Here is a 25,585-nt window from a genome sequence, read left to right as displayed (position 1 = left end):
GAACAGCAACACTTACCTCTTTGCACTCCTTTTCGAATATGTAAAGCAAGTCAATATGTATTGGGCCATGTTTTTTTTTGTTATTTTTCTTTACGTTTTTCCTTGACTGTAATTATTCCTTTGTTTTTGGTTTGTTTGTTTTTGTGTATTATTTTCTTTATTTACTTCTTTACATGTTCGAAATAAATTAAAATAAAATCAACAGTATTGCGAAAAATTGTGAGTTGGCTAACAGAAACACGCAAAAGTAATATTTCTCAGAAAACAACTTTGGAAGTTATTTAACAGTGTCAAGTAACATAATATTTCATCAGAAAAAAAAAACAAACAGGGAAAATTGCACAGTAGGGGTAATATTTTGACCCTGATAGATATTAATGTGTGTTGTGGGAGTATGTGAGGGATTTGTTACAGTGGTATTATTTGATTATTGTTTTATTATTTCTACTGTTATTTGCCAAAAAAAGCATCCCGATCCACCTATTGCCTCAGTACAGATGGGTGGGAGTGAAAGGATTTCATCATCCCAAACACTATTGAGGAGCCTCAGCGACTATTCAATAGCAGGTGATAAAACAGGCTCCAAACAGCAGAATTATGGGTGTATGTGTAGGCCTTTCCTGACAGATTAATATCCCCATTAAATCCCTCAACCAGTAGATTAACCCTGTTTAAAATAGCTACATGAATGTGGTGTAAAGGCATTCACTGAGGATTTACATAATGCTGCATTTTGAGTAGCAGTGTGGGTAGTTTACTGTCAGACACGTCTTTACAGAAGAGTGCTGTTGACCTGTTTAGCAGTTTGGCATTTGGACACAAAATAGATTCTGTCTTCTATACCTCTGTCGCTCCCACAGCTCCAGTCCTCCCTCACTTCTACCACAACCAGGCGGGCTGGAAGTGATGACCTGCTGCTTTTTAACAACAAGGGAATTCAAGTCTTTTCACTGCACAAGTGTAGGGGTCGGGCAGCAGATGCGGGTCAGATGTGGGTCTGTAAGTAAATACTCCCCAGAAAGTAAAATATAAATCTGATAACTGAGGCCATAAAACCAGGCTCTCCCTATGTCTTCAGTGGCATCCCACAACCTCTGAGCTCACTGATATTATTGCTTTATATTTCACCAGTGAAGAGCTGGCACTGCATACTTCCAGTTGAAACATCCCTCAGCAGTGCTGCTTTCGCTACAGGAATTTGTAAAATTAGCATTATCTGTAGGTATTTTTTCCCCTGTCCTATTTGATTTGTAAAACACCCTTAACTGTTAGGGACCATTGGGAGCATTTTAAGCGCTTTTCATTCTTCTTTTTTTTTATATAACTGTGGCTGTGTTCATGCATATGGTGCAAGTTTTGGCAAGATTTTGTATTTTTGTTTAATCTTGATAATTTCCAGCTCAGCTCCCACAATAAGCCTTAAATACACTGTGGAAACAAAACCGTTACATTTAAGTAGTTAAATGTATAAACAGCACCACTGAAACCCATTTAAACTGCAATGTTTCATCCCACAGCCATCGAAGCACAAAAACATGCATTGCATCAGACACCAAAACCTTACTTAGCAGTTAGAAAAAGATTTGACACAAAATTTTACTACTTTGGAAAGTTATTACAGCAGCAACAGTTTATCTTTTGTTGTTAAATTACCAGATGAACAGCAAAAGTATATCATTCACATGCCAGGGTAATTTACCTGGAATATGTGCTTGCAGGAGGCAGTAGTTTAGTCCATAGGCTTGGTTAATGAAAAATCAATGTCTTATTCACTACTGTCAAATCATTACAAATCCCTTTAGGGAAGCAAACTGCTCCAGCAGACCAAGGTTATAAAGAAAAAGCCAATGCAGCTCATACATTAGCTTTGTCCATTTTGAACCTTCCGTTTCTCCTTCCTCTTAAAGATCAGCACTCTTAAGAGTAAGTGGTAAATTGATTGAATTTAAAATGTCAAAGTTCACCAAAGTTGAACTCTATGCAGAAGCTTGGCACAAACTCCATTGTACCTGTTTTGATTCTGTAGAAATTACGGCCACTTTTAGATGAGAACAGCCCTACTAAAAACGGATTAGTCTTTTCTTAGAGTTGAAATTAAAAAAATCTGTGTTCTTATGATAACAAATCGTGAAAACGATCCTCGTGTACAAAGATCCGCAAAAACAAAAATTTTAGTATGCATGCCAGGCAAGAAGTTGGCAGTGTAACTATGTAAGGACACACCATAGATGTACATGCACAAAGTGTGGCCATGACGTCACTGTTCTCATGGGATCCGTCATTGCCAGTTTACACCACAACTGAAGGGACTGCATTTTCAAAAGATGATGAAGAGGATGAAGCTTAATGCTCGGCCATTCTCATAACTTTTCTTCTTTTTGTCCCCACCAGGCCAAATTTTCCACCTACACACAAAAAAAAATCATTTAATGGGCAGATTGCCATAGAATTTCCAGAACGTAGTCATTCTCCCCAGATGATGAACCCTTTGCATTTATTTCACTAAACCGAGCATTCTTTTACCACAGCCCTCTTTCCTCTCACTCCTCCTTCAATTGGTGATTCCGTCTTGCCAAAAATGTGTTTCCACTCTGAGTTGTAGTCAAATGGGACATTAGCATGGGGAACAGTGACAGCTCAGACCCTATGAGGGCTGTTTGAGGAAACATTCACCGACAGCCAACTCAGAGGCTATGAGCCATAACAGGCAAACCATGCCGTATAATCCAGCTCCACTTTAAAACTGCCCTTCTTACATTACAAATGGAAGCAGTACAAAATATGTTTCATTTTATGAACCCTGAGACCAGCCTTCCTCCTGAGTGATATGTTGACTGAAAAAAACGTAGAAAGAATGTAGTTTTTGTGACATCAGTCAAAAGTGGTGACCATTTTAAAGCATTTTTGTTTGTTTTGTCATTTACTGCAACCATAAAATATGTATTTGGTCAAAGAAGTAAAAGCCTGGATGGGAAATAGCCTATAAGTGGCACCTACCAAAACTGATTGATAAGCAGAAACACCTGTTCACGAAGCACAAAACACTGACCAAAATGACAGACTCTCAAGGAAATTATTTAGGAATTATTATCAGTACATCAGCAAACATTAATTTATAGTCCTCTCATCCTCATAAAAATGAAATAAAGAAAGAAAGACTGACTATATTAAGTGTCTATGGACACAGACTTTGTGAGAATCTGGTGCACTCATTTGTTGCGTCTTAATACTTTGCCCCTAAAACCACCTAGGTTCTCCTAAATCTAGGCGTCTCCTCGTATTGTATCTCAAGGCAAGGCACCCTTTAAATTTAAACAGAGAACGAATGAACGTACGCAGGCATTGCTGTTTTGTCCCCCAAGGGCAAAACAGCCGTTCTCATTCCAGCCTTGTCAAATACCACAGCTTAGACAATGTTTTTGGCGAATAATGTTGACGCCAAACATTACATGATATGATATGTGGCGTCACTTGAGAACACGTACAAATGGACCCTGCTGTGTGCATGATAAACCACCACTTTAGGTTGAAACCACAACGTAATGTGAGGAGCGCAAGGGTGCATGTAGGGTGAGCGAGAGGGGTGATGGATGGGTTGAAGAAGACCCAGACTTTCATGTGGGAGTCAGGTGTTCACTTCCCTTCTGAATGTGATGAGTTTTATTTCTACATCTTATCATGTGCCTCCTTACCATAATCCTAACCATCTGTGCCCTTGTTACCTAATCCTAAACAGCCGTGCCAGCTTGTGCTTTTGTTGACGTTGCAGCATTGGTTCCCATGTGCTTGTGTAATCTAATCATAATCACGTAAGATCCCATTGTCAAAAGCCACCTTTCACATCTGCATGACATGCCGCTGGACTGCATCAGTTGAGAACGTGGCTGGATAGAACCATATGCAGAGTTACTATACAGTATATACAGAACCTGTTGCTTACGCATTATATGCCACTGGATGCTGTCAGGTTGAAACGCTGATGGTAGCAGCATGACATAAGGAGCATGAAGGTCCCTATGGGTTGAGTGGGATGGGCAGTAGATGAATCCAACAAACCCTGGACTTTCATGTGGTAGTCCGCTTTTGCTTCCCGTCTAAATGTTTTTTTTTTCTTCTACACCTTACCACATGCCTTTTTTGATTAATCCCAACCAGTTGTGCCAGCATGTACTTTTGTTGACGTTCCTGCGTCGGTTGTGCTTGTGTTGTCTAAACATAACCACAAGCCCCTTCATCCCATTTCTTGCATTTGTTGACATTACGGTAACAGTATCTCGGAACTTAAAGAGCAGACACAGAAGAACATCTAAAATGTAATATGTAGACACAGAAGTCCACTGCAAAGTGGCAATATGTGACAACTTGGGATGAAAACATGATGATAGGTCTCAAAAGGACTTTCCCCAGAAGATTGGTATTCACAGTCTCTGTTACTTTATGTTAGGTATGTAACGTCATTCAAGGGTGCTAATTCGTAGGGTATTATGCAAATACTGTGTGTGCGTTTTGCAAGTTACAATCCGAACTGAGCCAAGATTTGTTTAAATTAAGTGTGTTCTGATGTCAGGTTTGGGTACCACTTGTACCCAAACCTGACCACCTCGGCAAGCGGTGTGAATGATCGGATTCCAAAGTGTCTCGGTGATCAATTTTTTTTGTATTTAGAGCTGTCCACTTGGGATCCAATAACTCAAGGTGCACGTTAGTACCAGGTATAAACAGGCTCTAGTATTTGCGAACAGGGTCCTGGTCCAAATGGAACCGGTTTTGGAACCCAATTCTAATTCTAACATGGACTTAGCTGGTTTTGCTACCAGGCTGTAAGCTATTGGTGAGTTGTTGACAGATGACTTTAATCAAGTATTTAAATAAGCTTTTTTATTGCATAGTAACATGCACCAGCCACAAAAAAAGCAAACATATTGTGATAAGTCAGCCGGGGTACTGTCACTGCAGCTCCACTCACTCCCTGAGGCCATGAAGAAGGTCCCCAGCTCTCTTGTTTGGAGCTTTGTGAGAGATATTTGCGTGCTCACAACTCAGGACAGAACTCTCCGTTATCATTAAGTTAGCATTATTCCTCTGAGGGGGGATTTTCCCTCTGAGACACACATGGAGAGTAGGACCACAAAACCTCCCACAGAAAGTTAAATTGAATTTGGCTGGAGCAGAACATCAGACTGCTGTGAGTCAGGGCTGTGAGGACCGCTGCTCCGATCATGTGATCATGTTAAGTTTTTTCTGCGGACAGCTCTACAGTCTGTTAATCAAATTGGTGACACCAGGTTGACCTTTCTGTGCATCAACGGACACCTTCAATTGTGTTCCTGGATCCTGAACCTGATCCTCAAAAGAAAGTGGGGTTGGTTCCTTCATTTAAATCACTATGTAAATCCAGCTAGTTGAGCTGTGAGTCACTCTGCAGCTGGAAAAAGACTGTGCGCCTCTAGATAGCAAAACAATTCATCATCTAAATCATCTGGTGCCCATCCAGGTTATTTGTTTTGCACCACACCCAATGAATCCTCAACGTAAACTGGTTGACCCCTTACATATTCACATGCGGTATAACATTTCCCTTTTTACTAAATCTGAGGGCCCTGCGATAGTTTGGTGACCTGTCCAGGATGTACCCGGCCTTCCGCCCGATGACAGCTGGGATTGGCTCCAGCCCCCCCGCGACCCTTACGAGGACAAGCGGTTACAGAAAATGGCTGACTGACTGACTAAATCTGAGCTCAAAGCATTGCATTACATTGTTGTTACATTGTTGAATCTTTAACTTTACAACAAAATTTAACCCTGAGCCATTTTTTTCGAAGAAATGAGAGAAAAGGCAGCTTTAAATAAATGTTCCGCAAATTGCCTGAAATTAGTAGATTTAGAAAATTATTTTTTTTTAAAGCAAAGGTAAAATGGGCCTTGGGGAAAAAAGCAAGTGAAAATGTACTTATTTATTTATAATAACATAATTCTATATTTAAAATTGTATGAAAGAATAATGATTTTTAGGCACTTTTTATCTTTAATTTTTTTTTCGATTTTTATTTGAATTTTATTAGATTTTTTTTACTGATATCAAAGTCATTTTCTTTTAGTTCTAACTAATGTCTTTAATTCTGGGTCCCTCCTTTACTTGCTTATTGCCTTCCTCCCATATTTTTACACAAAAGCCAATTTTATCAAGTTTCAAAGGGTTAATTGTTGCTTTCTAAGAAAAGTGTGCAAAAGTCAAAATTAAACGCATTGAGCAAATGGGATAGGATAACATTTTTTCAATTTCATAAATAGGCTTATCTCAGTTTCAGTTATGACCCATTTCCTAGCTGAAGTTTTCCGTGCTCTGAAGAAGCGGACTCCTCAGATAGAAAGGCAAGTTTGGCTAACTGTAGCTGAGTGTTGGGTCGGCTGTGTTGCAGAACTAGAGAACCAAATGTGAGCTGGCTGTTGCCCAAGTCAGGCTGCCAGACTTGGCAAAAAACTGGTTGGGTCAATTGGAGTTGTTATTCAGTTCCTGATAGCAGCGCTCCAGCTATAAGCCAGCGTTAAAGCTTTTTTTTAACCATTTGTAAAGCAAAGAAACAATGCAAACTGCTTAATAACGAGTTTCTCAAATGCATGCTTTTCAATGGCAATTTGTGTTCTTACAAGGTTAGGATGAGGGGGGTAATTAACAAGTCTTTTCCAAACCCTGCTGTCAGAGAATCAGTATTTCAATTAAATGCATTTTAAATACTTATTTAAGTATTATATACTCTCAAGTAAGAAACATTGTTTTACCCAGCTGTAGAAAGAAATCACCTGCTGACCAGTGAAGGGAAATGTACTTCTGGTGTGAACAGCCAGGAGACCACTAACGGGCAACTGCATGACAATTGACACATCGGGCACTTCTGTGTCCAGTGTGAACCTGGCATATGTGCACTATTCTTCATTTTCACCCTGTTCTTATTCCAAAGTCCTCAAATACCACCACTTTATCAGTGCTTTCGGCATAAGATCCCAACCCCAAAAGCCACCTTTTGCATCCGCATGATACGCCACTGGACGCCATCAACTGAGAAGCAGCTAGACAGAACTGGTCACAGTGTCAATATATACCAGTGGATGTCTGGGTGGCACCTGCTGTGGCAGTATGACACGCAAATGGTTGGCATCTCTTGAGAATGGGGCCAAACGGCCCTGTCGCTTCCCCATGAGGATGGGAGCAGGTTGAAACACTGCCAGTAAGAACTTAACATAAGGAGTGTGAGGGAGCCTACAGTGCAGGTGCCTAAACCTAACCATCCATGCTGTTTGTGGATGTCCCGGCATTGGTTGCCATGTGCTTTTATTACTTTAAATATAACCCTGTGCAGCATAATCCCACCATGTGCTTGTGTTCATCATGGTAGCTGCATCTCAGAACGTAAAGAGCACTTGCAGAGGGTGTAACATGTAGATGCGGTCCACTGTAAGTCTTGGGATGACGTGGTCATTTTAACATGTTGTTAAAAAAAGATGAGTTTTGCCTTAAACCTGATTTCAAATTTATATTAAAAAAACTATAGTTCTATCACATTTCATTTATGTTGGTCAGATCCTGCTTGTACTTGGCAATTTAAAAACATGTTGTAAAGCAACACTAGCTGATAGGATGATATTCTGTGGTGCAATTGAGGAGCAGAGACACCCGTTGAAGCTTCAATCAGGAAATGTTTATTACGAGCATTCGGGTCGACACAGGAACGAGGGAAACATGCAAATGACTGTTTGACAACGAACAGAGAAAACACAGTGGTATTTATGCAGTTGTTATGACGTAGATGTTTGGGATCAAATTCTAACATGTCAGGAACTAAGGTTCTTCTTGAGAAGTGAGGAATGTGTTTGTGTTGCTAAATCTGCTGACACTGGTCCATCTCAAGTATCTATGGTCAATTTACAGGCACTAAGGTTTTACTAAATATGGGTAGTTCTTCACTTGAGATTGACATAGAGTCTTGAACTAACTGTGGAGGATGCATAATCCTAAAATACACACTAACGCGAGCTGAAGTATATTCACCTGTTATGTGAGCACCTGCTCAGCAGGTGTAGCTGTTTGCCATGATGCCACAGGGCTCGGTAGCCCCTTGATCAACTCAGCTTCAGAAAGAATAACTGGAACTACTGTAGTTCAGAACTGAATTTAATTCACTTTGACCAGACATTCCTCATACATGCATCATATTCTATAGTGGGGTTGGAGAGTCTGAATTACCCATGATAGTCCAAATGCTGTTTTGTAGATATTTCCAGCATACAATACATACAGAGAGGTGGTCTACATTCTGAGGGTGTAGCTGGTGATGCACGGGCAACAGGTAAAATTCCAGTGAATCACCATCAAACGCCGTGCCTTCCTCTCTTGCCTCCCCACATCTGGACACTGTTAACATTCCTTACTGCTCTTGCACACACACACACACACATACGGACGCACACATACACACACACACTCACTGATAATTGAACTTTTTCATGTGTAGCTGTGCATATACTGTACATGCAACAATTTAGTCTCAATTGTTGCTTGTAAAATTTTCACGCTGCCAAACAAAACACACACGCACACACACGCACATGCTCACACACACACACAGACTCCAACTTATATGTGTGTGAGGCAGCATGCAGGGTTGTATTTGGACTGAAGCATGTTATATCTGGGAAATTCACACTGTCTGAGTTCAAATAAAGCAGCCACATCATTTCCCTTCATATTCCCCCGAAACGAACTTACCGTGAATACACATGCACATCCCTGCATACATTCCCAACTATCTGTCCTGAAAATGAGTTCAGAGCATTTATTTCTATTTCTAAATGCGATTTGAACTGTAATCTGGCCTGAATTTAGACATTAATTCGCTCCTGACTTGCTGTGACTTCTGCTGAGAGAAGCGTATTCGTATAGCTTCGACTGCATAAAATGAAACTTTGATCTCTGCATTGAATATTAAGCGTTTTACTAAATATTTCATATATAACATGAGAGTTAGTTTAGAACAATAGCTTTAATGTCCAAGGTACTAAGCTATGTTGCTCCACTGGTGAAAACACAGTCTGTTGAGTGAAAATGAGGCTACCTTAGTTTGATGGATTGGTTTCTTCAGGAGTTCAACTATCAGCAAAAATGCCAATGAGCAGAGTTGTAGTTTTTTGTAGTGTGTTTACATGCAGGTATACTGCATACACCCACATCTGGAAAGAGAAATTTAACAACTACTGAAGTTAATATGTGATGTGCTGTAACTACCTCCATTTTGGAATATCTGGTTCTCCATTCCCTCAAAGTTCAGCACTCACAAGATTGTTTGGCATTTTAAAGTAGTGAACAGTAGTCAAATAGTGAATAGTAGATTTGATTTTGCATGTCAAAGATTTTAACCATGCAAAATCTGTGTCTATAAATAAATCTGTGACTGAAATGGCAGATGTTTTTTTTTTTTACCCAGCTAGACACCCAAATCGTCACCTGAGAAGGGTGACAATTGACGTTATTACCCGAGAGAGTGAGCTTTAACATCATTTGATCACAATGGTGATGCAGTCAGGACCTAGGTGCTTGCGGCCCGCATCACTGTCATACTCAAATGACGTTAAAGCTCACCCTCGAGAATAGTTTTGCGATTAACAACTATTACCAACAAAACATAGATGCATAATTAAAATGTAATCATGTTTAGGGGCAATTAGCTCTAGAAATTAAAACGTTTAGGGGAGAAATCCCCGTTTTCATGCAAATACACAGACTCTGATGAATAACTGGAAAACAATCAACTCAGTCACTCACTCAATCAGCAGAATCCTACATGTAATGAAACCCAGTTTACTATTTAAGCAAGTAGTTAGAACCTTAGTATCGACCTGCAGACATGTTTTCTAGTCCCTGTTGAGTCCTCTGGCTGACTTGTGCTTATGCTTTTTTAAAGATTGTCAAATATCTCAAGCTAAATAATTACTGCAAATATAAACATGAAAATAAGTAGCTTGTTCAAAAAAAGATTTTTTTATATACAGATTTAGAAATTACAAACTTAACTTATATTTTTTTTGATGGTAACCACCACATCATCAGCACAGCTGATGGAGCATGTCAGAGGATGACAAACATTTCCAATAACTTAAGAGCAAGGCAAAGTCCAAAAGTGAAAATTAATGACAAAACAGATATTGGATATCTGATATTAGATATAAACAGGTATTGTCATTTCCAAAATTCATAACACATTATCATTTAACCTAGTGTTCTGTGTTTGATGTCATTAAGTCTTTCAAAACCAATGTTTTCACTGCGCTCCCAATCACTTGGCCTGTATTTCCCTTCATGCCTCATGCCGGACTGACTCGTTTATAGTTTGCAGTTAATTTAACTGTTTTATGTTACAAAACAAAACTGTTTTTGTCAGTGTCTATAATGTGTCTGCTCAGAACATGGTGGTTTATGCGGGTTATTGTCATCTTTGTGTTAGTTTATAGTTCACACCAGTAGTGAGTAGACTGTTACTTTTCATAATTTGAGCTGTAATAAAAGAATGTTATGAAGATTTTTTGACATTGTGTCTTCAATACATGAGGATACTGCCCTGAAATTGTTCTTGTCACCCAACTGATGAACTTTTCCACAATTCTGGAATTTTTGCGTGGTGGATTTTTGCGTGGTGGAGAACAAGTGGTGGAGTAATATTTTCAGTGATGAGGAAGGAGTGCTGTCATGCAGATTTGAGAACATTCTCAATTTCTTGTTAACTAATCAGATTGCTTGGTCGAAACTACTTGTTATATATTATATATATTTCATATATTCCTCAAAAACGATGGACTGTACATTGAAGAGCTGACTTCATAAATGTAATTTTTAATGTAGAGAACCAGCACCACCAGAGTTAAACACAGTGACAGACTTCCTCAGCCTGTCACTGAGTGGAATATTCAGCACCTTCAGCACGGAGCCTGTCATGCAGGTGCTGCAGTGACAGGTGCTGGGACCCCTCCCCTGTCCCTCGGCTGACCCTGCTTTGAAGCCAGTTTGTAAGGGAAAGAGGACTCATAGCTCTGGGCACATACCACCTTAAAAACTCCACCTCTGTGCCGGTGAACTTGAACTCCATTCACAGACTGGCTGGACCACTATGTGTATGTGTGTGTGTGTGTGTGTGTGACTGCAAGTACATGCCAGAAGACATATATGACTTCACGCCACTCTGTCTGTCAACATGTTGGTGTTTTGCTTTTAGTTTTTTTTGTGTGTGTGTGTGTATGTAGGTGTGCGTGTGTCTGTGTGTCTGTGTGTGCGTGCGTGCATGCGTGCGTGCGTGTGTGCGTGTGTGCGCGTGTGTGTGTGTGTGTCTGTGTGCGTGCGTGCGTGCGCGTGTATGTGTGTGTGTGTGTAAACAGTAGCTGTGTGCTGTGCTGTAGCCTGAAGGTGTCAGCTGCAAAGCCTTTGAACTGGCTGCTTAAATGTAAGAAGATGTCTCCTCCATCTCTCCCAGTCTGTGTTTGCCTTGACTAAATATTTGCAGATAACCTCCCAACAAACACACTACCCAAACACACTTTCTATCACCTACATCACATTTATATTAACTCTCAACATAAATTGCAGTCAGCGTAACTGAAAATATGTTTATACAGTAAATAGGCCTACATATATACAGTTGTTATGTATAACTTAAATAAGTTACATTGCTATCATTTTCAATGTTGCTTCCCCTTTGGTGATTTTATGTCCAGGGCTTTTTGTGGAGGAAAGTGTTTTTTAGAATGCAAGGATCATGGTGTAATTATGGCTAAAATAATCTCACTGATGCCGTTTTTGTGTTAATTCAACACCTTCTCCTCTAAAGTTGACAATACTGTTGCCGCTTTGCAGTGGAGTTCTGCGTCTACATATTACTCTCCAGGTAATCTCCATATCCTTTGGGTTAGCTGTTCTGGGATGCCGCTACCTCGAAGTCAACACAAGCATGTGGTGGCATAACACTGCATGTTATTATGTTTTGGCAACAAAAGCACATGGTAACTTAGAATGGGACTTCAACTAACGAACATGCTGGCTCGGATGGTTAGGATTAGGGTAAGAAGTAGAAAAAATGAAATCCCATTCAGACGCGAAACAAACACTGGACATCTTGTGACTCACAAGGACAGGACAGGCTTTGTCAAATAAGTATCCAAGTATCATTCTGCCGTGACAGGTGCCATCCAGCCCGCCCAGCGGTGTAAGATAACACCGCAATCAGTTCTGTCTAGCCACGTTCTCAGCTAATTCCATCCAGGGACGACTAAGGATTGACAACAGGCTGGTTCCTGAGTCTTTCTTGTTGTTTTTACCCACCAAAGATTGTTTTATGAATTGTAGATGGTGAAATCAATACATTTCTTGCAATTGTACAATGAGAAACATTGTTCGTAAGACTATTTGCATATGCAGTTTTTTTACAAAGTGGCCATATTTGCTTATAAACAGCTGAGCCCTTTGAGAATGTTCCTTTCATACCCTATGATGATACTTTAATTTTATCACCTGTTTACCTGTGGAATGTTCAAAACAAGTGTTTTTAGAGCATTCCATATCATTTTCAGTCTTTTGTTGCCCCTGTCCCAACTTTTTTGGAACATGTTGGAGGCATTAAATTCAGAATTAGTGTATATGCATATATATATATATATATATATCAGTTTAAACAACAAATACCTTGTCTTTGACAACAGACTAACAAACTGTGCATTTTGTTTTTGTTTACATACCAACTTTTTGGGAATCGTGGTTGTAGATCAGCACTGATGAAGATGATGCACTTAAATTATTCTTGCACTTTCTAGAAGTGTACCCACATGGTTGAATGCACTTATTGTAAGTTACCTTTAATAAAAGCATCAGCTAAATAAATATGATGTAATGTAATGTCTTTCTGAATGTGGCTAGCTGTGAAATGTCTTAACATAACACAATGTTTGAATGGGAGGGAGCTGGCCTTGTGGCCATCTCTGACAAAAAGCCATGCTGAGCCCATTTTATTTATGCATACGCCACATCTTTGCATTGCCTTGATTTTCCAGCTTTCAACAAAGCCCTCACCTTCCCCTCTGTTTCAAATTACTTTCCTATAAATGTGCCTTGTGGCTTTTATGCAGTTCTCTCTTAAAGTATTAAATGAAAAGCTCAACATTTTGAGAAATAGGCCTATTTGCCTTCTTTATGAAATTTCAAATTGTAAGCTTTGGAGGTGGGTGTACTTTTGAACCAAGCACAGAGCAAGCCTTTATGCTAAAACAACAACTTTTTGACCAACTTGATGTACAAATGCATGGAGTGTGACTTCTGTTTCTCAACACTCTGAATGTACATGCAAAGAAATAAAAAACAGAGAGCAACGAATAAGTAAAAACAAGCTATGAATAAGTAAAAACAAGGCTGAACAAATGTAAACCATTATTTAAAGAAGTATTTCACTGATATAATAAGGGGCCTCACATAAAACTGAATTGTTTATGCAGAAGAAAGATGCAAATAAAAATTGGTGTAACATGACCAGAGAAAACTGAGAAACAGGACTGGGACTCTGCTTTACTAAGGCAGAAGACCTACAACCACCAGAATGCATCCAGTGGGTGAAATAATCTGAACCATTTGTCTATTTCACACAGCCAGCTGACCTCGTATTACGGTAAGTTAATGCATGTTTCTGAAAATGTTTGAGGCAAGAAATAAGCAATGCAATGACAGAATCTTGGTTTATATTTGACTAGCGCTGCTTAGTTTTACCATTTGATTGGGCTCTGGGCTGTGACTTTTTTATTTACAGTAAATACAAAATATTACTTTTTCAAGTTATATGTCCTTCACCTAAGCCAAAATTAAAAACACAAGTCACCCTTCAATGCTTACATTTTGCATTTTGCAGCAACCCCTCCCCACTCATAAGTAACAAATAGTTCTTATCCATAAACACTAAGGGAGGCCAGTGTGGCAACTAGAAGCATGCACCTGCTCCACGTAAAGTCTGTCTGAGGTGTTAACATTGTCTTGACTTCCAATCGTTCTATGAGTACATGTTAGTCTGATTTCAATAAATTGGTTTTAGCTAAATTTCAGTTGGACTTACATGCTAACATACATTTTAAAAGTCAGTTTTATACACAGTTATAATAATTTGACTTTTTCTACATCATGTAAATGCACTGACTCACAAACAGGACCAAAGGCAGGATCTCCTCCTTGCTTATGCATAGCACAGCCAATAAAAAAAAATGGATGGTCATTGATGTCCTTCTGTCTAATCAATTAATACGGTACTTATTTGAGCTCACCTTATGAAAATATGAAACATGCAAGGGAAAAACATTGTTAGACTCTCAACCACATATAAAACACAATTGGGATAGCAACCTCTATATGGAGATAAAGTCCTCTGCTAGATCTATATAAATACAAATGACATGACTTATCCCTTTAGTTTGTTGGAAATAAATGTTGGAAAACTGCATGGTTAGCATGAGCAGCAAGGGAACCACTGGCAGAACAGTGAAAAGTAAAAATACTGCCACTGACTGAAAATTGAACTTAATCCGATGTCACAGCACTGCCAGCACAGTTTGATTGGCAAGTGCTCTCTAGGGTGCAGAATGCAGAAACAGCACAGCAACGAGCACTTAGCACTAAAGACGAAATCAAGAAAAACACGGATCTCCCGAATTACCACTTGCAAACCGTAGACAAAGAATCTTAAAATATTCTTGGACGCAGCCTCGGCTAATGTCTGAGAGCAAACATGTAATTCATGGTGTGGCGAGCCCCTAGTCTGGTCCAGGCAGCAAGGGGTTAAGCTGGCGGCGGCTGGTGTGTTCGCAGCAGGAAGGCAGCGGCCTGGTCTGGGCCAGCCTCCAAACAGATGTTGGTTTGTTTCAGGGCTGTGGTTAAATAGTTGGATGGCGGTCCAGCACACAGGGGAGAGAGGAGGGGATTAGAGCTGTGAGGATTGCAGCTGCACAGACAGAAAGAGAGCAGGAGGAGGGAGAGAGGCACACAGATAAAAAGGAAGAGACGAGAGACCAATGATGCAGCGTTGAATTAAAAGCATGGTAAGCTGCAGCATGACCTCCAGTCCTTGATCATAATGCAAACCACCAGCAGACACAAAAATTCATTATACTTTCAGAGGATGGTAAATTTATGTCAAGTCAAGTCAAGTCAAGTGAAATGTATTCCTTATAGCACATTTGAAACAACAAGAGCTGACCAAGGTGCCTCAAAAAAGATAGCAAAATCAGCATATACCCACGCAAAGAGCAAGAATATACCCAAGAGCAATGCATAAACTTAAAAAAAAAAAAAAACATTACAAGAGGACAAGTAGAAGCAGAAATGCAAAAGGCAAAAAAAGAGGTGGGTTTTGTGCTGCCTTCACATGCTCCTCAGAAGTATTGTTCTTTCCAGTGGTACAGTCGTAATTACAACATACAGCATTCAAGTGCTCTGGTCTGAAAAAAGCAACAAACGTGGACACTAGAAGTAAAAAGGTTGTTTTTTCGTGACTGATATTTTACCAAAAGCAAGTAGAACAGAGCTCATTTGTGCTTCAGTGACAGAACGAAGGACATACAATGTGCATCAGAGATGCAGTTGACATTTTATTCATTTATAAGCTGGCCTGGCATGCTTTATAGTTCAACGTGTGCTTGCTTGCTAAAGCTAAGACATCCATATACTAAAATGTGCAACTACTAAAAGTAAATGATGGCTACAAGGAGCAAAATATCAAAATGTATGCCTTCTGCTATTTCTGCTGCCCTAAACCCTTAAACCTCCCACCATAGCAACTCGGGTATCATGGAAATTTCACACTTTCCCTCTCTTAATTTTGACTTTGGATTGCTGTTCACGTGCTTGTAACTCATAAATACAATATTTCTGGGAGCTCATGAAAGCAGCATTAAGCTGTGTTTTTACTGGCTAAGAGCCCTGACACACCAGGCCAACCAAGCCATCAGTCTATGTCAGGCCATCAGTTAGCATACGCTGCCCTAGTTTTGGAGGTGTGTCCCACTCCGTTGGCATTAGTCGGCCCATGACAGCTGTTTTTCAGCTGATTTAGCATGTTGATTTGGAGACAGTGAAGTCTGGTGGTAAATGAAATCAATCTTATTGGCAGTACACTCAGTGCACGTGAAAAGAGAGGGAAGTGAGGAAAGCAAACCAATAACTAAAGTCTTGTCATATCAGGCAAAATTATGTTTTAGCCATTGAGCTCTTTAGCAGTAACAGTTTAAAATTGTTTGCTAGCCTACTGTAAATAATTTTTTTTTTTGATCATCAGGTTGGGTTGTAATATGCTAACTGGCTAACTAGAATCCACTCTGTCCGTCTTCCATTTTCCCTTTTTTCAATGATGATCACAGACAACCACCGTCTGCTGGTATGGAGAATTATTTCATCTCACTCAGGCACAAAACATATGTACTGGTTGGCCATTGGCTGTAGTCTTTGTGGTGTGGTCAAGTGCAACTTTTTTTCAAAGACAGAGGCAACATTAGGTAACAGAACAATTGTCTTTGTCGCCACCAGTTCTTTAAAGCTGATTTTTGTTGTGTTGGGGCGGTTTACCCCTGAGCACCTGCCAAAACCAAGAGATGATCAGAAGTGACTGTTCAGATCATCTCAGTGACCTTAGTGGGGTGTAGGGAATTTGAAGGTCAGAAAGGAAAGAGGGAGCAAATCAAGTGCTTAACCCTTTGAAACCTCAATTAACATTACTTTTCTTGTGCTGCATTACGAAGCCTTAACAAGTATTTAAACCTTCAAAATCTGGGGAAATTCGTTTGATTTCTTTTGAAAGCATGGAGAAAAAAAGGCAATTTTGGTTAAAAAATTTTAGGTATATTTTGGTACTTTGTGTTTTTGCAAACTTTTGAGTAATTTCTTATTGAAATACTCATCGCCCTTTTTACGTTTTGTTATTTTTTTCAACGAAATCTAGTTGCTCAGGTTTTAATGGGCTAATAAATGAATAGTTAGGTGTCATCTGCAAAACCATGGAAGGATTCCTCATTCCCAGCTCCAACTTCTAACCTACAAGGTAAATGGAATACAGCAACAGTATGTCTGTGCAGAGATCTTGGTGAAAAAGGCACAGCAGCACCTTTATCACCTCCAGATGTCATGACAAACACTTAAAAAATCACACCAGCCCTGCACTTGTGTAGGGGTTGTCAGTGAACTTACAGCTTGTTACAGTTGTTGACCTGCAGAGAATGGTACCATCGTCCCAACGCTCAGCAGGGGGTGCACTGCAATCTAAAAGACATTTACACCAAGCAGTGCAGGACCAGAGCTGGTAGAAATGAATCTAAACAGTGCAAACAATAGCTTCTTTGAACTGTTGCAGTCAGAGAGGGGTTGCCACAGCCACTTGAGGCAAATTTGTGATTCGTAATATTGGGCTGTATAAATAAAACTGACTTGACTTGACATAAGACTAGAACTGAGAGACTAAACAGGAGCTACTTCCCTTAGGCCCTCCGAATCCTGCAAAAGGACACTGCCAGGATTCCTTGCTGACAATTCCTCCATGCTTCCCTTGCATCCCCCTACTTGCACAACATTTTATACAATGACATCTCTCTAGTGTGCATTATGGAACTATCTAAGTCCAAGTTTAGATGAGAATGCCCCTACCTAAAATAAACGGCATTCATATTATAACATTGTGAGAATGATCTTCGTGTACATAGATCAACAAAAACAACCAAAAACGCTGTAGTGTACATGCCAGGCCAGTAGGTGGCGGTGTAACTTTGTAATGACCCATCATAGAAAAACACCATGCTCCTGCACATAAAGGCGTTCTTCTACAATGAGTAAAAACAAACAAAAAAATGATGACGAATGCACACACGAGAACAGACAGTGTGAATAACTTCAGTAGAGTCAGCAGCACAAACACAGCTTGGTAGGCCATGAGGATGTAACGATTTACTCAACTCATGATTCCATATGATTCACGAAACAAAATTATATTACAGAAAAGCTGACTGAAACATTTACTTTTAATTATTTCAAACAAAAATGATGCAAAATACTGCATTTTCTCATCTTTCCTATAAAAAATTAAAGAATCGCTTTTAATTTCTGAGGGGGGTATGAATGTAAAACACAAATTATGCAATTTCCGGACGCTGTAAAAAAAAAACCTTTCACTTGGGACTAAGGTGTGGAAAGATTTGCTTTTCCTAGAGGGGAAAGCAGAGAGGGCAAGTTTGAAGAAGAAGTTGGCCATTTCCCTCTTGTGGGTGATAAGATGGGCACTCTCTTAGGGTGGCGTAGGCTTCACTATGATGCAGGCTCACATGCTGCATCATCTTAGTTGTACTATTTGTGTATACATATGCTTGCAATATTTGCAGAATGTTTCGTTGACATGTTTTCGTCTTTTCTGCTATCTCTTTGCCTTTATTACTCTCTGACTTAAGGACGCTCAAATGTTGCCACATTTCCAATTTTGAAACTGAAGGGTGCATCTTCTATTTCAATGTTGCCTGTTGCGGAGCCTTTGCTTTGTCTTATCTATGTTGGCGAGCTGTCTCTAGTCTCGGACACGACATAGGACGTTGAACACGTAGTGACGAAGCACGCTGAGCAAGCAAAGTCAAAAGTAGATTACACCCTCTGCGGTTCAAAAAGAGTTTTGCGGTTCTCACATATTTTTCAGTGATTTTTAAGTGCCTCACGATGCATCGTTACATCCCTAATAGTCTGCCATTGTTGTTATTGTTATCCTCTTACTCGCACATGGCTATTTATCTGAAACGTAATGTGCGTGAAATGCAGTGTCTTTTTTTACAGCTAAAGAAGGGATGCAGTTTTTAAAAGACTACACTTTGTGAACTGGTTTCAAAAGTTTGCGTTTTCAGGCCCCCAAAATGTTGTGAGACCAAAAAAGTTTCACACAAGAACTGTTGCCAGATAAACAACCGCTGTGCCTTTAAAGCCTAATCCTAACCATGCAATTTTGCTGATGCCCCTCCGTTGGTTACAATGTGCTTTTGCTGTTACTATACTAGGTTAGCTCCAACAGTATTTCTTTTTTGGAGTGGATTTGTATTTTTAAAACAATTGGTTGAAATTTAAAGTGTTCCTCAAAAGCCAAGGCGGGAAAAACTTGGTGGGTTCACCGAGCAAAATGAAAAAGGGTCTAGGAGAAAACCAAGACAGAAACCTGAAAAAGCAAAAGACAGAATACAGAAACAAGTGTGAGGGCAAGCACACAGGGTTGAGATGAGAAAAGGACCCCTTTTTTTTATATTTCTTTTTTTTTTTTCTAAGAAAAAGAAACTGTAGATAAGTTCCAAAAAAGAACATGTGCCTCCAGGGAGGAGAGAGCGAGGACAGGAAAACTCCACCAGTTTTTGCATAAATAGCACTTTGAAGTCAGGGATGGGAAGATGGGGCAGTAGGAAGAGAAGAAGGAGAGGGAAAAAGAGAGAAAAGAGTGGCTGTGGATATGAAAGAAGTACAGTGTCAAAACTTTTTCAAGTGCATCTGTAGTTAAATGTGCCTCCGTGGCCCTCGGGGGTTGTACTTGCACGCTTAGTGTTTCACCTCTTTCTTTTCCTCCTCACCTTCTCTCTGCAGCCCGCCCTCCATTAATACTGCAGATACTGGCTTAGCCCTTAGCTTTAACTCACACGCCGGCCTTGATCTCTTTAGACAGCGAGTGTGAGAGCTGCATTTTGAAGTGGATTAGTCCCTATAGTATCTCTCAAACTCTTTTTAAGTCCAGGGTGTCCACGATTAAAGCCAAGTAGCTTACTGATATGGCTTTTACGCAGTTTTAGGGTTGTTGGAAGATGAAATCTGAGATTCCATGGATGGATATACTTGAGTAAAGAGGAGAGCTAACACGTCACTGAAACTTATTTTACTCACCCCAAAGTCTGGAGTAAAAATTCTCAATCACCATAAAGTCATCAAGAGTAAATGAAGCAGTTTGAGAAATACATTATTTGTTGACCTGTCCTGCCTCTAAAAATGTGTGTAGGTTCTAACAAAGTAATAAATGCACAATGTAACCCAAAATAGCTACCAACATTTTCATCCCAAGTCATCACATATCGCCACTTTGTCAGTAGATTTCTGTGTCTACATATTACACTCTAGGTATCTTTCTGTGCCCGCTGTTGATGTTCAGGGATGCCACAACTGACGCTTGGATGTCGAGAAAAGCACATGGTTATGTTTAAGCAACAAAAGCACAGGTGGTTAGCTATAGGGGCTGTTAAAGATTTCTTATAAAATCAGCACAAAATTAATCATAATTCCTAATCTAATACAAACTTCCTGTAGTTCAGCATTTGGCTTATTTGTATAGTTTATCAGTTGTTCTCCACTGTTATTGTAATGAACTGAACAGAATAAGAAATATCCCTAAAATATGTCTTCAGTTTACTCAATGACAGTAAAGAAGGCCCTATAGGCAAAAGGTTGGGAGCTACCATACACATTCTAGCCATACACTAGGTTTTTAACCTACTCTTGTTTCTCTCTTCTTTTTCTGTTTTTCCTTTGTCTCTTGATGTAAGATTTTTTTAAAATTCTATTATTATTATTTTCATAATTGTAATGATATGATTTATCAATAAAATGAAATTATAAAAAAGTCCTTAGTTCCTCCTGCTTTTGTCTTTTTACTGCCTGTTTTCTGTCACACCTGTCTTACATCAGACTTGTTAATCCTTCCTGCTTCACAGTTTCTCCCAGCCAATCAACTCTCTGCCTGTGCTCCTGCCTCACCTGAGTTTCTCTGCCCTTTTTCTCCACCTACACTTCATCCCCTCATCAGTCTAGTCTAGTCTATTTAAGTCCTGATTTTCAGTTTGGTCTTTGTTGGATCCTTGTTTTGGCCATGTGGTGTTCTGTTTTTCCTGGTCCAACCTGGAATAATATTTGTCTGAGTTTGAGTTGTCTGCAGTCTCCTAAATTTGGATCCACCTGCTCCGCATTGTATGACAGCAAACCATGACCTGCTATGTGAAGATTTACCCCTCATTTCCACCAGATCCGTGTGCTGTCCGGCTCCGCTCTGTCACGGCAGATGGAGCAAATAGTCTATGTGTCAATTTCCACTGGCTCCGCTGCGTTGCGGATCGACTGCGTCTCAGCTCTGGCAGTCCGGAGGCTTGCGGATCAAATACGCAAGCCTCCTGTTTTTGCCGGACACTGGATCAATCCGCATAAATTCAGCCAAATTTAACAAAGAGCAGTGAATGGAGTTATTACTTCTTCTGTACCGATATAATGCACATGATTCTGTGATTACCGAGGGAACTTTCTGTCTCACGCTGCTGTGTTGTGCCGGACTCAAAATGCAACCGGTGAGGATAAACGGGGGACAGTGTGCGGTTTGTTGTGGTAAAGCTGTTTTTGCCACTCGTGCATGTGTGTATCTCTCTGGCTGTCTAATCGCCATTGCTTTGCAGTGCTCTCATATAGCAGTTACAACTGATATTAAGACCACAGCATCATAGCAGCGTTTGGCCCACCCTACAGTTCTAACATGTTTAAAACAGCTCTGTTAGGACTGTTGCTGTTGTTAGCTGCTAGTTGCCAACCCAGCAACCTCCATGTAGGATCATGTCCATACAACTCTCTGAATTTTTGTTTTTTATTCCTCTGTTGATGAAGGTATAGCATGGTTCCAGGTAACTTTAGGAAAGTTAGATTTAAGACTTTTAAAGACTTTTTTAATGCCACTTGGACTGAATTTTAAGACTAATTTTCTAAAACTGGAGAAGCAATTTTATTTTGCCTACATGTTTAGTGTAACAGTAAACATGAAATGCCTTTGGTTCAGTGTAAAAGTAAAAGAGTATTTGCATCAAGCGTTGATGAAAAAAAAGGTTTACCAATCAAAGAGGGAAATATCTGGCACTTCTGTCCATTTTTTGTGTTTTTCACTCTACACTAAAATCCTACATCCCATGTCAGAGCATTTTGAAGACTTTTGAAAGATGATTTTAAATCATTTTAACACCAATTACAGCCTTATTTTTAGATTAAGGAATTCAATGCCTTTTAAGACTTTTTAAGGATCCCTTGCATTCAGATTTATAGTAATATTGTGTTACATAAGGTTTTGAATCATCAAAATGAAGATTTTTGATGAAAAAGATTTTGCAACAATATGCAAACATGAACAAAGTGGACTGTAAATACAGAGTTTTGGTGGTTGAGTTTGAATGCAAAAACAGTTCATGAATTTCAAAGATGTGGTCACTGTCAAAGCAATGAATAGTAATTAGCATCATAGAAATACGTGTACCTTGAGCTTTCGTTAGGATATGTCAATTAATTAAAGTTTCTGATGTAATGGTGGCAAATTCAGGGATACAAATTATTTAAAATAGCTGATTTTATCACTTAAACAAACTTTCCATTTTGTTAACCTTAGCTTCAGTGTGAGAACATTCCTTTGGCATAGGGGTGTGTGTACATGTAACTATTTGTCTGTCTGGCAGCTGGCAGACATGATGGTGATGGTATGAGTGGATAAGCTGTTTGATGAAGGGATGAGGGGTTTTTGAGAGTGGTTTGGAGAGTGTGTGTGTGTGTGTGTGTGTGTGTGTGTGTGTGTGTGTGTGTGTGTGTGTGTGTGTGTGTGTGTGTGTGAACCCTCATCCAGCTGCACAGTCTGGGATACACCTGGACCTCCTGTCTAAACAGCCCTGTGCAGTTTTGCATGGCTGCCCTGCAAACAAGTGTTGGTAAGTGCTGGTGTGTGGAGAATTTACAATTACAGTATATTTTTTACAGAAAGAAAGCATATTACATTTTATGACTTCATGTTATGCTTTACAGATTAATATGTAGCGTACATATGGATTTTAAAACATTTGAGTGTTACATTGGAATGTTGCTTAAAACTCCTATTGATGTTCACTTTAAAAATGAAATGAATGTTTTTGGCATAAATATTAGGACACTGACCAAAAAAAGACAACAACAACAAAAATATTGTTGTTTTACCTGCTGATAACAACTATTTGAAATTGAAATTTAAAAAATTATATTATTAATTTTATTTTATATTTATTTTTAAATGAGGTAGTGGATTTGCAGAAATTTTTATTTTCCTAATTTCCAAATGGACACTTTTACTGTTGAATTCTAACCGTTTTAAATTGTAAACTTTATGTGATGTGCTGGATAAAAATGACCTGACCGGTCCATTTAAAACATCCTTTGACCGTTTTTTTAGATAACTAGAAAAGAGAAGAGAAAACTAAGAAGCTACAGCCAGCTCTGTGAGGCTATGCTGCATTCATGTGATGTCAGAAGGTCAGAGTTTCCCAGTTGGGAAGTCGTTCATTCGACTTTGTTGTGTTAATGTTCTTTGAGGTTATAAAGTGGGAACGACATGGAAACTACATAGAAGATGGGTTGCATTTTAATGCTACACTGTAAAAAAGAATATGATCAATAAGTCATAGTAAGTTATTTCTTTAAGTTACTTCTATGTAACATAATGAGTTATGAAATTTCAACTTAATATCACGAGTTAAGAGTATTCCAATTCAGGTTTGTAAGTCAGTTAAATGAAATGTAAATTTCAATGTCTTAACTTAACTCATCAGTGTAAATAGTAATTTTGGTAACGGATCTCTCAGCATCAAGGGCCATATTAATGCGCGTTGCAAATAGTCCCGGAAATTTGGTCTTGCCTAATATGGAATGAAGCTAACAACAAAAGGGTATAAGAATTTTAAACACTACATCCCCATGCTCGTTCTGGTTGCAATTCACCATTAACAGAAGAGGAACACCAACAGAGCAGATCGGCAGTTAAAATGCAAGCGGGCGGATGAATATGTTTTGCCAGCGAGATCACATAATGTGACCTCTGGCGTAAATATTACTGCATGATAAAAATAGTCCGAGGAATTGGTACTAATAAGGGATAAATAACAAGGATGTAAGATTTTTTTAACACTACAGCAGGTGCCCCACCGATTTTAATTCGCCATTTACAAAAGAAGCAGAACACCACGTGAGCACATAATCGGCGGTGAAAAGGCAAGCGGAGGAATCGTTTTGTCAAGCGAGATCACCGGCCCTTTGTGTGACCTGGCGGTTGACGGCGGACTTTTCACAACAGCGAAGCAAGGTGAGTGATTGCATTCCTTTTCAGTCAACTCGATTTTTTAAACTAGTAATAATAATAAAAAATTCAGTTATTGTAACATTTATACACGCGGGTTAGTTAGTGGAAGCTAACAGGTTACAGTATTGTGAATACTTTTTACTTTCATAAAGAATAAATACAAGCAGTCAGACTCTTACAACATTCACCCCTCAGAGAAGCACATTCATGGCGCTTGGTAAAAGTTTTGTATGGTAACCGTTGTTTGTGGCTGAGCTAGCGGCTTTGAAAGAGGTTCTGTGTGTCGTGATATTCCTAATTAACGGTGTGTGCGTACCGCCCGCCTCTGCTGTGTGTTACTGAGCTGCTCAGAGAAATTGAGAGGGTTATTTAACATAACCCGGGACTACGAGTTACTTTTTTCTCATAAGCAACGTAGCGTTTGTTTTGTGTTCAGCTCAAGCTAAACCTGAGGGTTTTAAGGCGCGGGAAAAAAGTTGACTAACGCCATCTTGGCTGTGGGGAGCTGCCATTAACCCTTCAAATCCCTAGTCGTCGCCACACGTTGGGCTAGCGCACTTTGGAATACCATAAATGTCACCGTTTGTGCTATCGGAAAACATCCAACGGTTTCTGAAAGCTGTAGTTTAGCTTTACAGCTAATATGGTGTTATTACAGTAATTTCATTTGCCCCCCCAGAAGCTCTTGAAAACACACACAAAAAGTATGCTCAGTTTCATTTTTTTCCCCATTAAAACACTAAAATCAAATTCCGTTTTAGTGTTTTTCTTCATTAACTATCATTACACTCTGACAACAGGCAGTAAATCATAAATAACTGCCAGAAAATGAAAGTTTCTTCTTGAAAATGGGCACCAGCACTCACAGGACATTTTCTGACCTTTTGTAATCAAAATAAGAAAAAAAAGACCAAGCGGACATTTTGAGGCTCAGGTCTTAAAAAGGGTTAAGTAGGCTTTGCAGCAGAATTATGTTCATGTTGTTTGGTGTACCTTACAAGACAGAGCAGTGACAAATATATATATATATATGTGTGTGTGTGTATTGTAGACACACTTTTGAACTGTTTTCCTTTCCCGTTTGCCAGTAATTTTGTCGATACTGCATGTAGTGTTAATGGCAAGATAATGTTAAACCAAAGGATTTGATATTTTGTTAATGCTCAATTTTTAAAAGCTAAATTGCTAATGCTAAATGGTTCTGATTACTGTTGCCATTGTGTGCAGTTTATTCTTTGTCATTTTTCAGCTCATATGACTAAATACAGGTTATTTATACTATGTTCTAATTTATATTCTGTGTTTCAGGTGCAGATGGTTCTTTCATTGAAGTTTGGCTGCAACTGTGGATGAAGTGGAGTTGTAAGTTTTTGCAGTTTTGCCACTTACAATGAAAAAACAAT

Source organism: Plectropomus leopardus, chromosome 9 (assembly GCF_026936395.1).
Source record: "Plectropomus leopardus strain MGB_pleo_1.0 chromosome 9, ASM2693639v1, whole genome shotgun sequence".
NCBI classification, from domain to species: domain Eukaryota; kingdom Metazoa; phylum Chordata; class Actinopteri; order Perciformes; family Serranidae; genus Plectropomus; species Plectropomus leopardus.
This window is presented reverse-complemented; position numbering follows the sequence as displayed.